The 17474-nt window shown below is 46.3% G+C and overlaps 1 pseudogene; it reads right to left on the reverse strand.

Moving 5' to 3' along the window:
* Positions 1-3000: 3000 nt before the first annotated feature.
* LOC131193123 (zinc finger protein OZF-like) lies at positions 3001-14722 on the reverse strand (annotated as a pseudogene).
* Between the last annotated feature and the right edge of the window lie 2752 nt (positions 14723-17474).

The following is a 17474-nucleotide window of genomic DNA, read 5'->3' on the forward strand; positions in this document are numbered from 1 at the left end:
AATAATTTCAACAATCTAACACAAATAGATTTCACAGAAGATAATGTTGAAAAGGCCCTTCCCAAACTGAAACCATCTCTAGCTATTGGACCTGAGGGTCTATGTGCATACTTCTTAAAAAAGCTCTCTACTGTTATAGCAGAACCCCTAAGCATAATCTTTGAAAAAGCTTTCAGGACCAGCTCCCTCCCCAAACTATGGTCACTAGCCACAGTCATCCCTGTCCTCAAAAAAGGACACCCCAGCCTAGTTGAAAATTACAGACCAATTTCCTTATGCTGCGTCACCTGCAAAGTAATGGAATCAATCATCAACCAATCCATCACCCTCCACCTACAAACAAACAACCTACTCTCTAATAAACCATTTGGTTTCAGAAAAAACTTATCTTGTAATTTACAACTTCTTCACTGTAAAAACATATGGACTACAAATCTTGATCAGGGCAAAGCAATAGATGCAATTTACATAGACTTCTGTAAAGCTTTTGCCTCAGTGGTACATGACAAACTTCTTCTAAAACTAAAATCCTACGGAATCTCTGGACCCCTCCATAATTGGATGACAGCGTTACTGTCAAACAGACAAGAAGTGGTCAAAATAGGCAGTGCCTTATCAAATTCTGCTCCTGTCAATAGCAGTGTCCCCCAAGGCAGCGTTCTAGGACCAACACTCTTCATATTATACATTAACGACCTCTGTGACCATATTATAAGTAATTGTGTTCTCTTCTCCGATGATGTTAAACTAAAAACACTACCAACAATATGGCTACCCTTCAAAAAGATCTTGACTTTGTGTCGGAATGATCAAAAATTTGGCAACTCCAAATCTCAACCAGCAAATGCTGTCTTACACATTGGAAAAAAGAATCAGAACACTAAATACAAGCTCGATGGACATTACCCTATAGATGACCTTCACCCCGTCAAAGATCGTGGAGTTTTCATATCAAACGATCTAAGCGCCAAAGCCCACTGCAACTACGTCGCCAAAAAGGCTTTAAGAGTTGTAAACTTAATCTTACGTAGCTTCTTCTCCGGAAAGATTACACTACTAACCAGACCATACAAAACATTTGCTAGACCTATTCTCGAATACAGCTCGCCTGCCTGGAACCCACACCTCATTTCGGACATTAATACAATTGAGTGTGTCCAGAAATATTTTACAAGAAGAGTTCTCCACTCCTCTGATCACAACAAAATACCTTATTCCACCAGATTTGAAATCCTGGGTTTAGAAAAGTTTGAACTCCGCCGCCTTCGGCATGACCTGAGTTTAACTCATAGAAGCATCTGCTACAATGTCCTTCCCGTTGAAGACTACTTCAGCTTCAATCGCAACAATACACGAGCACACAATAGATTTAAACTTAAAGTGAACTGCTCCAATCTTGATCGTAGAAAATATGACTTCAATAACAGAGTTATTAATGCCTGGAATGCACTACCTGGCTCTTCCCAAAACCCCCAAATCTTCAACCAAAGACTATCTACTATTGACCTCACCCCATTCCTAAGAGGTCTGTAAGGGGCGTGCCTAAGAGCACCAGCGTGCCTACCATTCCTGTCCTAATGTTCCCTTTGATTGTATCCAATTCCTATAGTTATTACATACTTATACCTATATATACTGTTGTGACAAATAAAATAAAAAAAATAAATAAAAATAAAATCAGTATTTCAGCTGGGACTCGGGTGGCAGAAAATAGATGGCGGGGGGGCGGTCATAATTTTTACTACAGAATTTTTTTCTCCGAACTACTCAAAATTTCTGTTCTCGGTTCTCCAGAACTGGTCAGAACCTGCTGAAACCCACCTGTGATTTAGTGACCGTTGAAAGTTACAAGGGCACTGAAAAAAGTGACTTAGGACCATTTTTCAGAGTTATGACCTATGTAGCTTCTCCATGGTCATGTGATTAAAATTCAGATGCTTGGCAAATGGTTCATGTTTATGACGGCCCCTCCCATTTGCCTCTCCTTTTAAACTCCACCTCCAGGTGTATCTTATGAAGGGGATCAGGACTCTGACAGGGGCAATTCATGCAGTTTCTCCCTCTCCCACATGACAATGACTCAGAAGCAGCCGCCAATTTGGCCGTGAGGCAGTCGTGGCAAAATGGCAGCCGCTTGCACAAGTCCACCACATGGCCCAGGGATGAATAACAGACACACTGAAAATAACGTCTGCTTCTATGACACAGTCATGCAGCCCACAGATGTGCGTCCTACCCTCCTTCTCCAAGGGAAGGTTCAGACATCTTGAAAAGATAGAGAGGAAGCAGCTATGATGCCTGGTGGGTCAGACTTAGACCAGAGGACTACACGGACCCTGTTTTAGGAAGGAGAGGCCTAAGAGATGGGTTATGGGAGGCCTTTGGAAGGAAAGCCTGGGCCTGCGCCAGGCCTCTAAGACTTTCTCTCAAAGCCTGAGGTAGCCGGTGTTCCGCTTAACAACTTGCACATTCCTTTAACAGCTGCATCAAAAGAGAATGAGGTGGGTGGCTGGGGGGACATTAAGCAAAGCAGTCTCACTTAAGGGCCGTTGCAAGGTGTAACCGTAATTGGTAGGCCCGGTGACAGTTATATCTCGAGGACTAATTGTATATTGGCTGGGAAATTCTGAGGTTCAACATCTGGAGTTCACCAAGATAGAAGGCTGAAACTCCACATGTGGGAAATCCATAATCAATATACAAAAAATACCACCTTGTTAGAAATGCACTACTATTAGTATGGGGTCACCTAATGAGAAGGAAGGACTCGCTGGAGAAGAGCCTAATGCTGGGAAAGATTGAGGGCAAAAGAAGAAGGGGACGGCAGAGAACGAGCTGGATGGATGGAGTCACTGAAGCAATAGGCGTGAGCTTAAATGGACTCCTTTAAGTCCATTAAGAGGATGGTAGAGGACAGGAAGGCCTGGAGGAATGTTCTCAATGGGGTCACGATGGGTCGGAAACGAGTTCACAACTAACAATAACAACAACAACACGCTGTTCAGATAGACATGGAACTTTTTATGTTTTTAAAAGAAAAATGTACCAATCAAACATATATTCAAAAAAACCAACCACCAATGCAAAACTTTTTCCTCAATCTGGACCAGGGTGTCAAAGTCAAGGCCCGCGGGCTGAATCCGGCCTACAAGATGGTTTCATCTGGCCCTTGGGTCTGCCCTGGAAACATTAAAAGGACCGGCCTGTGATGCCTTGGCTTGGCCCAGGTTGCCCAGGTGCTGATTTGCCTTCGGGCCGAACCTCGCCCAGCCTTAGATCTGTGGAGCCACCTCGGCCCAGCCCCCTGGGTGTGAGCACAGCAGGCAGCGAGTGCGCAGGGCCTGGCTTTCCTAGGGACTGAGCACTGCCCTTCACCCAGGACACCAGCCTTCTCACGCTCCGAGCCAGGGGGCTGGACCAAGGCGCCGACACAGATCTAAGGCTTGTCACGCTATGGTCAGCATGTCATGCATGGGCGGTAGGAGATTGCACAGGGTCAGTGGGGGACGTGGAAGGCAAAGGATATTGTCCTGAGGCTTCTGGCATTGTAGGGTGGGGGAGGAAGCAGAATTTACCCTTTGGCATCAGGCATGGAGGCAACGGAGAGGAGGGTGGACAAAAAGGGAAGCTCCCCAGGGTTTTCTTTTTTTAAATGGGCAGAGGCTTCCCATTTGGATCCCCTTCCCCTGTTGTTGCCTCTGTGCCTGACGGATCTCTGCATGACTCTCAGCTCACCTCTCCTACCTGTACACAGGTGTGTGTGTGTGTGTGTGTGTGCACACACAAGTATGAGCACATAAGGTCTCCCCCCTTGGAGCCCAGTGCTGTGACACTGGAGAGGGAAAGATCAGGAGAGACTGGGGGCTGAAAAAAAGAAACAAGCATTACAAAAAACCAGCTTTCGTTAGTTTGCACTTTGCAGCCTGCCATCACAGAAGTTTGTTTGAGTGAGAGTGTGTGTGTGTGTGTGTGTGTGTGTGTGTGTATAAGGGGGGGCAGGGGGAGGTGTCTCACTCATTTATACTCACTCACTTACAGCCTGCAAGCTGATTGTAGGCTGAAAGATAACAAAAGCTGTGTTTTTGCAATGCTTGTTTCTTTTTCTCAACCCCCAGCCTCTCCCGATCTTCTTTTTTTCTCCAATATCACAGCGCTGGCTGGGCTGCAAGGAGAACACACACACAAAACCATACACATGCACCAGTCTGGGAGATGTGAGCTAAAAACCATGCTGAAGCGATGGCGGAGGGGTCAAAATGGGAAGCCTTTGTTGGGAGCCTCTGGCAGCTTAAAAAAAGAAAAGCAAAGGAAAGGAAAAAAAGGAAAGAAAGGAAAGAAGGAAACCAAAGGAAAGGAAGGTTTATAATAAGGGATTTTACTTTAGTTGGGAGCCTCTGGCAGCTTAAAAAAAGAAAAGAAAGGAAAAAGAAAGGAAAGGAAAGGAAAGGAAAGGAAAGGAAAGTTTATAATGAGGGAGTCAGATTCTGAGGGAAGTCCTACCTTTGCACTTGGCCAACAGCTGCCCTTCTGCCCTTACACTATCCCCTTGTCCCCTCCTCCTGACCTCTCCTGGTGGTCTCCCATCCGATTGCTGAGGATGCTTTAGTTACAAAGCTGGGGCTCCTCACATGGAATGGGCCACCCTCTGACACACACTTTGCTCTCCTGCATACACCATGAGCAACGTGCCCAAGGAGAGCGAGCACAGCAGCAGCCTTAAGGAGGTAAGCACAGCCGAGCAGCCCCTCAGGAAGTGGGGCTGGGCTGTGGGGTCCCAATGCAATGGGAGCTTGAGGGCCAGGCTCAGTGCATACGGTCCCAGGGGTCTGGGCAGCCTGTGCTGCTGTCTGGGGGTCCTTTGCATGGCCGGAGAGGGATGGTGAGAACAAGGTTTTGGTGCTTACCATGGTCTTGCCTTTCTCTGCTGGAGACAATGGAACCCCCCAGACCTGCCTGGGCCACCACGACACAAGAGATGTCGAGCTGGCCATGTGACGGCCCCCCATCATGCCCACCCACAAGGTCAACCACAATCCTGATGTGGCCCTCAATCAAATAGTTTGACCCCGCAGGTCTGGACACTCGTGTGGTTTCTCCCCTGTGTGAGTCTTCTGATGGTTCACCAGGCTAGAACGGTAACCAAAACATTTCCCACAATCTGGACACTTGTATGGTTTGTCTCTTGTGTGTGTCCTCTGATGGGTCACCAGGCTGAAATTCTGACAGAAACTTTTCCCACATTGAGGACATTCAAAGGGTTTCTCTCCTGTGTGAATCCTCTGGTGTGTCACGAGGTTGGAATTTTGACTAAAACGTTTCCCACAATCTGGACACTCATATGGTTTCTATCCTGTGTGAATCCTCTGGTGTCTCACCAGGGTGGAACTCAGACTAAAACTTTTCCCACAATCAGGACATTTAAAGGGTTTCTCTCCTGTGTGAATCCTCTGGTGGTTCACCAGGCTGGAATTCCGACTGAAACTTTTCCCACAATCAGGACATTCAAAGGGTTTCTCTCCTGTGTGAATCCTCTGGTGTCTCACTAGGTGGGAACTAACACTAAAACTTTTCCCACAATCAGGACATTCAAAGGGTTTCTCTCCTGTGTGAATCCTCTGGTGTATCGCCAGATGGGAATTCTGACTGAAACTTTTCCCACAATCAGGACATTGAAAAGGTTTCTCTCCTGTGTGAGTCCTCTGGTGTAGCACCAGGTAGGAATTTTGACTAAAACGTTTCCCACAATCTGGACACTGAAAAGGTTTTTCTCCTGTGTGAATCCTCTGGTGTATCAGCAGGCAGGAATTGTGACTGAAATGTTTACCACAATCAGAACATTCAAAGGGTTTCTCTCCTGTGTGAATCCTCTGGTGGTTCACAAGGCTGGAATTGTGACTGAAACTTTTCCCACACTCAGGACATTCGAAGGGTTTGTCTCCTGTGTGAATCCTCTGGTGTCTCACAAGGTTGGAACTCAGACTAAAACTTTTCCCACACTCAGGACATTCAAAAGGTTTCTCTCCTGTGTGAATCCTCTGGTGTGTCACAAGGTTGGAACTCAGACTAAAACTTTTCCCACAATCAGGACATTCAAAGGGTTTCTTTCCTGTGTGAATCCTCTGGTGTGTCACAAGGTTGGAACTCAGACTAAAACTTTTCCCACACTCAGAACATTCAAAGGGTTTCTCTCCTGTGTGAGTCCTCTGGTGTGTCACGAGGTTGGAATTGTGACTGAACCTTTTCCCACAATCTGGACACTGAAAAGGTTTCTCTCCTGTGTGAGTCCTCTGGTGTATCACCAGGTTATAATGGTAACTGAAATGTTTCCCACAATCTGGACACTTGTATGGTTTCTTCCTGGTGTGAGTCTGCTGATGTATCACAAATTTGCAATTCTTGCCAAACCATTTACCACATTGGGGGCGGTTGTAGGGCATCTGTCCTATGTGGCTCCTTCTATGAATCACAAGGGAGCTATTCTGACCAAAGCTTTTGCCACATTCAGAGTATTTATATGGCTTTTCTCCAGTGTGGATCCTCTTGTGGTTTGAACTCTGTGTTTTCCCACAATAGCTACGAATTGTGTGGCTTTCAGAAGGAAATGGAAACTATTTTTAATTCTGCTTCAATTTGCTTCGCTTTTCAGGTTTGCTTCTTATTCTCAGTTGTCCAGTGTGTTTATATTGCCATCATTTTTGTCTGTAAGATTCAAATGAAAATATAAGTTTTATTGTTTATAAAACGGTTGCAAAAGATGTGAAAAAACAGTAATAAGGTAATCCTTGCATTACGACAGCCATTCAACGAATGTTTGAAGTTACAACATAAACACCCCAATACAAATCCGTTTCAAAGTTGACTTTTTTCAGCTCCCCCCCCCCAACCCGGAGTCCTTCACCCTTACGACAAACTGCAGAGATGCTTCAGCACACACAAACCCCTATTTCCCTCCCATCTTGCCCGGTGAGTCCATGCCAATCCTTTCCTCCCCAGCCAGGGTAAACCACTCTGATATCTTTTTAGCGCCAGCAGTATGAAACTAGAGCCAGCGGAGCTAAGAAGAAATCATAGCAGTTTATGCTGGCTGGGGCGAAAGGTTTGCCATGGAAACAAGAGATTGGATTTCTTCTTCTTGATTGTGCCACATGGCCCACCTAGGGAATGGCCTTCTCTACTCGGACTTCCTGAGCTCATCAAGATGTAAGTGAGCGAATGGTGATGGGGTGGAGTATGGAGGAGACCCATAGGGCTTTGGGGAAACCAAGGGGCAGGAAGCAGAGCAAGGGGTATCCTAGACTCAAAGAGAAGGGTTAAGGGGGACGTGATAACTCCTCTTCCAGGACCCTTGAGGATCTGTCACAGGGGTGACTTATTCTCTAGGGCACCAGAGAGCAGGACAAGAAGTAATGGGTGGAAGCTTGTCAAAGAGAGATCCACCCTAGAAGGAAGGAGGAATTTTCTGATGGTGAGAAGAATTAATCAATGGAATATCTTGCCTCTGGGGAGTTGTGGATCACTGAAGATTTTCAAAAATAGATTGGACAACCATTTGACAGATGTATAAAGTCTCCTGCCCTGGGCATGGAGTTAGAGTAGAAGACCTTCAAGGTCTCTTCCAGCCCTATGATTCTATATTCTTAGCAATTTAAAGATGTGGAAACTTCAACTGCCAGAATTCCACAGTCAGCATAATTTACACTGATCAAGCATTTTTTGATTTCCTCTTCTGCAAAGCTTATATTTCCCAGGTCCTTCTCAGTCTCCAACTTTTCTTTTTTCCCCATATCCTTACTCGGATTCAAACTTGAGCTGCCTGCATATTAGGCAGTTGTATTAACCCCTGAGCCACACGTTCTCTTCCCTTTATCAGCTTGAGCCAGGGGTTTGTCGTGAATGTCGTGAATGTCTTAATAGATAGATAGATAGATAGATAGATAGATAGATAGATAGATAGATAGATAGATAGATAGATACATTTGTTTTCTGAGGTTTTCGCAGGGGTTTGTATGTAGGTCTTTGGTTATTCAGGTTTTCTCCCACATAAAATTGGAACTGTCTTGGCAACGTTTCGACGAAGTCTCGTTCGTCATCTTCAGCCTGATGTTTACTGCTTCGTGCTTCTAGGAGCAATGTGTGACCACATTGTTAATTATGTTAGCAATTAAGTAATTGTTAATTATTTAAGTTAGTAACCACGTTACTAACAATCACTGCAATGATTCACTTAACTGTGGCAAGAAGGATCATAAAATGGGGCGGGGAACTCATTTTAGAAATGTTTCACTTGGCAACATAAATTTGGGCTCAAGTGTGGTTACAAGTCCAAGACTATTCCCAAGAACAATTTCATAAGTGGGGGAATCAATTTCTTTTTTAAAAGCTGCGTTCTGACCATGTGTGCTTTTGGAAGACGGGCTGGCAGACAAGTGAAATCAGAGGCTGGAAATCCTTAGATTTTCTTTTAAGTCCATCCTGCAACTCCGTCTCAAGAGACTTGCAGAGAATCTAGAAAACCTTAGTAAGACCACACACAGAGTACTGCATCCAGTTTTTGTGGCCACACTGTAGACAAGATGTCGAGACTCTGGACAGCCTGCCTTCAAAAGTTGTGGGAGCTTCATCAGTGGAAGCTTTCAAGAAGAGAAACTGGACTGAATTTGAGATATAAAGAGAATTTGTATAAGATGTTTTACAGACGACATTTGCCTCCAAGCAAGGTTGCCAATAAAGATAAATCAGCTAAATGTTGGAAGTGTCACTAACTACCTATCGTACTATCATACTATCATATGTGGTGGACATGTGAAGAAGCAAAGAGGTATTAGAAAAAAATTAAGACATGGTTGGAAGACATGATATAACAACATATTGAGTTGAAACCAGAAATATTTCTGTTAGGACTTTTACTGGAAATCTATAATAAAGAGAATGTATATTTAATTATTCATGTATTAACTGCAGCTAGAATTGTATTTGCACAACATTGGAAGAGATTCCCATTGAAGAGAAGGTGATAAGGAAAATATTAGAATGCACAGAAATGAATAGATTAACGTTACCTACTAAAGAGAAAGAGCAAACTGAATATTATATGATATGGAAAGTATTTTATCAACGGTTAGAGAATAAAAATGGAGTTTGGAAATGAAGAAATGAAGAAAGAGTTGAAGGGGCTGAAGGTTCTTCAACGGCGCCGGAGAATGGATGGGCAGACGCTTTCCCCACAATGTTTCCTTCGGTGCTGCCCTCGGCTTTTGCTGGGGCGGCCGCCGCGGCATGGCATGGTTTTTGGGTCTGGCGGCGGCGGCGGTGGCAGAGGCCCCCCCCAGGAGCTGCGGGGCCCCCCCAGGAGCTGCGGGCTTTCCCAGCGTCGCCGGACAGGAAATGGCTGGATACTTTCCCATGGTGCTCCCTCGGCGTTTCCCTTGGCCTTCTGTTTGGGGGGGTGGTCGCAGCGGTCGCGGCATGGCTTCTGGGTTCGGGGGCAGCGGCGGCCGCAGACTCCCCCCCCCCACTTCAGGGGCTGAAGGTGTTTTCACCAGCGCCGGAGGGCTATTCCATCGACACCAGAGAGGAGAGTATCGGACGTGGGAGAAGTAGATGTAGAGGGTCTGATGAGTCATCTGGAGGGTCCAGCCCGTTGAGGAGGGAGTTGGAGGCGTGGCTGGCCCTCTTTTAGACCCTCTACCGTTTGTCCCGAGATGGTGGTAGCGGTGGCCCTCATTAAGACTGAGACTAAGACTAAGACCAAATCCTGAAGAACCAGAGTGGCTCGGTATGGAGTTTTTGGTCCATATCGTCTTTTAACATCAAGGCCTACATTAACTTTTTTAACATCTAGGCTGAACGGACTGGCTCGGACTGGAGGAGAGTGGCTAGCTTATCTGGAGCCATGGCCTACGCTGCTGGTCGTGGAACTTCTGCTGTAATGACATCTGGACCGGCTGGATGGGCTGCTAATCGCACCATAATTTTATTATGCGGAGATTTTCTACTGCAGACCTTCTTGCCCTGCGAGACTCCCCTCTCTCGCAGGTTTGGCCCTCCTCAGTATCGAGGGCCCACCTTGAGGACGGGTTTTGGAACCCCGAGAGTTGGCATGCTAAATCTAGGAGGCTTAGGGGATTTTTAATTAATTGTTTTAACCGTTTTTTAAGTGGGAGTTTTAATGGAAATTTTAAGGGGGGGAGGGAAACCGACGGGTTTGGGTGGGGGCGGGGGAGGGTTGGGGTAGCCTGCCGGGAGGGAGACCAGTTCCTGCTGCGTGTCAAGCGACTATTTAATGGGTTTGGAGGTTAAGGGGGGAGAACGCGTTCCTTTCTGTGAGGGTGGTTCTATTTGCACGGTAAGTGGGAGGGGCAGATATGGCGGAAGGGGGATCACGGTTTAGGGGGGCACGCGCTCGATGTTTGCAGGCGATCGCGTGCCCCGATCCCTCTGACTTTTCCCATTCCCCGGATGGTCAAGACCCTCAGAGCCTGGGCCTTCGGCTTATGTTATGCAACGCACGGTCCGTGGCAAATAAGCCCCCCCTAATACATGATCTTATTCAGGGGGGCGCCGCGGATCTTATAGGCGTTACGGAGACCTGGTTGGGCGCAGAAGGGGGCGTGCCCCTGGTCGAAATGTGCCCACCGGGCTTCCGTGCATTTCATCAGCCGAGGGCCCAGGGTAGGGGTGGCGGTTGTTATTAAAGAGAGTCTAGAGCCGAGGGAGACCACTGTACCTCAGATTGCCGGGTGTGAATCCCTCTTTGTGAGATGGGGTCATAGGTGTCAGATGGGCTTGCTGGTCACGTACCTGGCTCCTTGCTGCGTGACAGCTGCCCTGCCCGAGCTCCTGGAGGTGCTTGCTGGGGTGGCCATGGAGACCCCCAGACTTTTAGTCATGGGGGATTTTAACTTGCCATCTGCAGGCTCGTCATCAACAGTGGCTCGGGAGTTCATGGCTTCCATGACAGCCTTGGACCTGACTCAAGTAGTGGATGGCCCCACTCACATCGGGGGAGGCACACTGGACCTGATTTTTATCTCTGGTCAGTGGTTGAAGGATCTGGACTTGAGAGATATAGTCACAGAACCTTTGTCATGGTCAGATCACTCTCTCCTTCGCCTAGACTTTCTGACCGCTACCCAACACCGCAGGGAGACGGAACCATTACGTTGGTACCGTCCCAGGCGCCTGATGGACCCGGAGAGGTTCCGGACGGAGCTTGGGCCATTTCCTGAGGGTCTGGCTCATGGCACGGCAGAGGAACTAGCCGCAGCCTGGGAACGGGCTGCGGCTGGGGCTTTAGACCGTGTCGTGCCTCTGCGGCCTCTGACCCGGCGCAGATCCCAACCGCCCTTGGTTCTCCGAGGAGCTGAGGGGATGAAACGCCGGAGAAGACGCCTAGAGAGTTCCTGGAGGTCCAGCCGCTCAGAGGTTGATCGGACACTAGTTAGATCCTATACTAGACCTACCTAGTGGCACTGAGGGAGGCTGCTACGCCTCCTCCCTCATTGCGCAGCCCAGCCGCCCTGTTTGGTGACCCGCCTCCTTCACCAGGGGGAGCGGGATGGCCCGTTGCAGGGACGTGCTGAGGAGTTTAACGGTTATCTATACGATAAAATCGTTCAGCTTCGGGACGGTCTGGACCAAAATTGCGGCGATTCAGACGGGGCGTCTGAGGGCAGTCTTGGTGATATTGTCTGGGATAAGTTTGACCCTGTGGCTCCCGAGGACATGGACAGGTTGCTGGGTAGATTGAATGCCACCACGTGTTTACTGGACCCGTGCCCCTCCTGGCTGGTGCTGGCCACTCAGGAGGTGACAGGAGGCTGGCTCCAGGCGATTACGAGCGCTTCCTTGTTGGAGGGAGTCTTTCCGGCCGCCTTGAAAGAGGCGGTGGTGAGGCCCCTCCTCAAGAAGCCTTCCCTGGACCCGGCTGTTTTAGGTAATTATCGTCCGGTCTCCAACCCGCGGCGAAGGTTGTAGAGAGTATGGTGGCACATCAGTTTCCCCTGCACCTGGATGAAACTGTCTATCTAGACCCGTTCCAGTCCGGTTTCCGGCCCGGTTACAGCACTGAGACGGCTTTGGTCGCGTTGGTGGATGATCTCTGGAGGGCCAGGGATAGGGGTTGTTCCTCTGCCCTGGTCCTATTAGACCTCTCAGCGGCTTTTGATACCATCGACCATGGTATCCTGCTGCACCGGTTGGAGGGATTGGGAGTGAGAGGCACCGTTTATCGGTGGTTCTCCTCCTATCTCTCCGACCGGTCGCAGACGGTGTTGACGGGGGGGCAGAGGTCGACCCCGAGGCGCCTCACTTGTGGGGTGCCGCAGGGGTCGATTCTCTCGCCCCTTCTGTTCAACATCTATATGAAGCCGCTGGGTGAGATCATCAGTGGTTTTGGTGTGAGGTACCAGCTGTACGCGGATGACACCCAGCTGTACTTTTCCACACCGGGCCACCCCAACGAAGCCGTTGAAGTGCTGTCCCGGTGTTTGGAAGCCGTACGGGTCTGGATGGGGAGAAACAGGCTCAAGCTCAATCCCTCCATCCCGGTACAGTCAGCTGAATCCACGGCTGACTGTTGGGAGCGAGTCATTGGCCCCTATGGAGAGGGTGCGCAACTTGGGCGTTCTCCTGGATGAACGGCTGTCTTTTGAAGACCACCTGACGGCCGTCTCCAGGAGAGCTTTCCACCAGGTTCGCCTGGTGCGTCAGTTGCGCCCCTTTCTAGACCGGGATGCCTTGTTCACAGTCACTAACGCCCTCGTGACGTCTCGTCTGGATTACTGCAATGCTCTCTACATGGGGCTCCCCTTGAGGGGCATCCGGAGGCTTCAGTTAGTCCAGAATGCGGCTGCGCGGGTGATAGAGGGAGCCCCTCGTGGCTCCCGTGTGACACCTATCCTGCGCAGACTGCACTGGCTACCTGTGGCCTTCCGGGTGCGCTTCAAGGTTTTGGTGAACGTCTTCAAAGTGCTCCATGGCATAGGGCCGGGCTATTTACGGGACCGCCTACTGCTACCTAATACCTCTCACCGACCTGTGCGCTCTCACAGAGAGGGACTCCTCAGGGTGCCGTCAGCGAGACAGTGTCGTCTGGCGACGCCCAGAGGAAGGGCCTTCTCTGTGGGGGCTCCCGCCCTCTGGAACGAACTCCCCCCAGGACTTCGTCAACTTCCGGACCTCCGAACCTTCCGTCGCGAGCTTAAAACACACTTATTCATCTGCGCAGGACTGGATTAGTTTTTAAATTTGTGGGTTTTTAATGGGTTTTTATCATTTATTCTAAATTTTTAATCTCGGCCAATTGAATAAGTCTTTTAATTGTATTTTAATAGTATTTATATTGTAATATTATTGTTTATTTTATCTGGCTGTGAACCGCCCTGAGTCCTTCGGGAGAAGGGAGGTATAAAAATTTAAATAATAAATAAATAAAAAATAAAGTTATTAAGGAAGAGTTAGAAAGAAAATGAAAACTGTTAGTAAATGTATGAAGAGAATAATGATAACTGGATTAAAATTTTATTGGGGTTATTTATATTTTAAGGTTTTTAAATTGTTTTAAATTTTCGGCCACATTATAATATGTTCTTTTTAATCTCTTTTAATGTGTATATAGTGAATTTTTACTTGGCTGTACACCGCCCTGAGTCCTTCGGGAGAAGGGCGGTATAAAAATCGAATAAATAAATAAATAAATTTGCTGTTAACAGTATTATTGAAAGATGCTAAGAAGAAAATGGGAAATTTTACAATATTTAAATGTGTAATGTATTTAACATATAATAAAATGTTCATGTGAAAGATGTGATAAATGAATGATGTAGCACAGAGATGTACGTACCCAAAACACACACTGCATAAGGAAAGGAGGAATGTTTTATATTTGTTGGTTTTTAAAAAAAATAATATATATATATAAAAAAAGAAGTTGCAGGAGCTTTATCATTGGAAGATTTCAAGAAGAGACTAGACTGCCAACCCTCAGAAATGATATAGGGTCTCCTGTTTGAGCAGGGGGTTGGACTAACTGTAACAGAGTTGGAAGGGATCTTGGAGGTCATCTAGTCCAACCCACTGCTCACGCAGACGACCTATGCTAGGGATTCGAACCGCCGACCTTTCTGACCGACGCCTAGTCAGGCTAAATGACTAGATGACCTCCAAGGTCCCTTCCAACTCTTGTTATTCTGCAAAATCCGAGGCTTTGACGGACAGGACAAAAGAGGCGTCGCCGTGACCTCCCGCCAGCCCCGCCCCTTTCGAACCTCCGCGGGATCCTTCTCAAGATTCAGGGAAGGAAGAGACGCCGCTTGCAACTCAACGGCCCCGATGCGCTTTTTGTCTCCCCCACTCGTGACGCCTCCACGCCGCCCTTTTTATGCCTTTCCCCGCACCTGCATTGCGGAGCTGTGTGCTATGCTTGAACATGGAGGTTCAATTTTCTACAGGAATAGTGAGCTCTGCAAGGACCAACTGTTGTATATTCTCCTTTACCAGGAGAGTTGAATAAGTGCAGGTTTTTTAAAAAATTATTTATTTAAGGATAATTTCTCTTTAACCTCCCCCCCCACTCCCCCTTTCTGGATTTCTTATTCTCTGATCTTTTCTTTTTCTGAAAGTTTCAAATGTAACTTACCCTTTCCGAACTGTCGAGATTCGCCCAGCAAAATTAAAGAACAACAGCGAACTAAAAGTTTTATCCAAAGGAGCTACAGGAAAAGGAATTCAGGAAGAGGAAGAGGGGGGCGAGTCTACATTTCTGGATCTACTCTAGCTGCTGAACTTTGTGCTTTTAACCCGTTCAGCTTTGGGGGAAGTTTCACTCTAACATGGTTGTAAAATGATCTCCCAACCAATCCTGCTTCCTGATGCAGAATTCAGCAGCCAGAACAGCATTTTACAGCACAGATTTAAAGCAACATGGAACAAAAAATGGATTTGCAATAACGAGTCCATTTTGGAATAAATTCTCCTAGGGATTAACTTTAGTTAGCCTTTGTTATAACTGTATCCAAAAAAAGGTTCGGAACTGGTCCTAAAGTGGTTTTGAGGAAGTGTGTTTAAATTGGATCCAGGTACAAAGGACTTTCCAGCAGTGTGCATGACAAGAAATACGGGTAGACCTCCACTTACAACAGTTCATTTAGTGCAGTGGTGGGTTTCAATTTTTTTTACTACCTGTTCTATTCTATTCTATTCTATTCTATTCTATTCTATTCTATTCTATTCTATTCTATTCTATTCTATTCTGTGGGTGTGGCTTGGTGGGCGTGGCTAGGGAAGGATTTCCCACCTGACTCCAGGGGAAGAATACTAGAATAGAATAGAATAGAATTTTATTGGCCAAGTGTGATTGGACACACGGAATTTGTCTTGGTGCATATACTCTCAGTGTACATAAAAGAAAAGATAGGTTCATCAAGGTACAACATTCACAACACAATTGATGGTCAATATATCAATATAAATCATAAGGATTGCCAGCAACAAGTTATAGTCATACAGTCATAAGTGGAAAGAGATTGGTGATGGGAACTATGAGACGATTAATAGTACTGCAGATTCAGTAAATAGTTTGACAGTGTTGAGGGAATTATTTGTTTAGCAGAGTGATGGTCTTCGGGAAAAAACTGTTGTTGTGTCTAGTTGTTCTGATGTGCAGTGCTCTATAGTGTCGTTTTGAGGGTAGGAGTTGAAACAGTTTATGTTATGTCCAGGATGCGAGGGGTCACGGCCCTCTTCTTGATTCGTGCAGTATACAGGTCCTCAATGGAAGGCAGGTTGGTAGTAATTATTTTTTCTGCAGTTCTAATTATCCTCTGAAGTCTGTGTTTTTCTTGTTGGGTTGCAGAACCGAACCAGACAGTTATAGAGGTGCAAATGACAGACTCAATAATTCCTCTGTAGAACTGAATCAGGAGCTCCTTGGGCAGTTTGAGCTTACTGAGTTGTCGCAGAAAGAACATTCTTTGTTGTCCTTTTTTGATGATGTTTTTGATGTTAGCTGGCCATTTTAGATCTTGTGATATGATAGAACCTAGAAATTTGAAGGTTTCTACTGTTGATACTGTGTTGTCTAGTATTGTGAGAGGTGGAAGTATGGAAGGGTTTCTCCTAAAGTCTACCACCATTTCTACGGTTTTGAGTGTGTTCAGTTCCAGATTGTTTTGGTTGCACCACAAGGCTAGTCGTTCGACCTCTCGTCTATATGCGGATTCGTCATTGTCTCGAATGAGACCAATCACTGTTGTGTCATCTGCGAACTTCAGTAGCTTAGCAGATGGATCGTTGGAGATGCAGTCATTGGTATACAGAGAGAAGAGAAGTGGGGAGAGCACACAGCCTTGGGGGGGCCCTGTGCTAATTGTACAGGTATTTGATGTGATCTTGCTTAGCTTCACTTTAGCTTCACCTTAGCTTCATCTACTATAAAATGAAACAGTTAAAGCAAACCTCTTTAACACATTCTTCGGCTCAGTCTTTGTTAAGAGTAATGGCTCATACCCAACATTCCCCATTTGTACCAACAATAATTTCAACAATCTAACACAAATAGATTTCACAGAAGATAATGTTGAAAAGGCCCTTCCCAAACTGAAACCATCTCTATCTATTGGACCTGAGGGTCTATGTGCATACTTCTTCAAAAAGCTCTCCACTGTTATAGCAGAACCCCTAAGCATAATCTTTGAAAAAGCTTTTAGGACCAGCTCCCTCCCCAAACTATGGTCACTAGGCACGGTCATCCCTGTTTTCAAAAAAGGACAACCCAGCCTAGTTGAAAATTACAGACCAATTTCCTTATGCTGCGACACCTGCAAAGTAATGGAATCAATCATCAACCAATCCATCACCCTCCACCTAGAAACAAACAACCTACTCTCTAATAAACAATTTGGTTTCAGAAAAAATTTATCCTGTAATTTACAATGTCTTCACTGCAAAAACATACGGACTATAAATCTTGATCAGGGCAAAGCAATGGATGCAATTTACATAGACTTCTGTAAAGCTTTTGCCTCAGTGGTACATGACAAACGTCTTCTAAAACTAAAATCCTACGGCATCTCTGAACCCCTCCATAATTGGGTAACAGTGTTCCTGTCAAACAGACAAGAAGTGGTCAAAATAGGCAGTGCCTTATCAAATTCTGCTCCTGTCAATAGCGGTGTCCCCCAAGGCAGCGTTCTAGGACCAACACTCTTCATATTATACATTAACAACCTCTGTGACCATATTATAAGTAATTGTGTCCTCTTCACTGATGATGTTAAACTATTTAACACTACCAACAATACGGCTACCCTTCAAAAAGGCCTTGACTTTGTGTCAGAATGGTCAAAAATTTGGCAATTCCAAATCTCAACCAGCAAATGCTCTGTCTTACACATTGGAAAAAAGAATCAGAACACTAAATACAAGCTTGATGGACATTACCTTATAGATGACCCTCACCCCGTCAAAGACCTTGG

Source organism: Ahaetulla prasina, chromosome 2 (assembly GCF_028640845.1).
Source record: "Ahaetulla prasina isolate Xishuangbanna chromosome 2, ASM2864084v1, whole genome shotgun sequence".
NCBI classification, from domain to species: domain Eukaryota; kingdom Metazoa; phylum Chordata; class Lepidosauria; order Squamata; family Colubridae; genus Ahaetulla; species Ahaetulla prasina.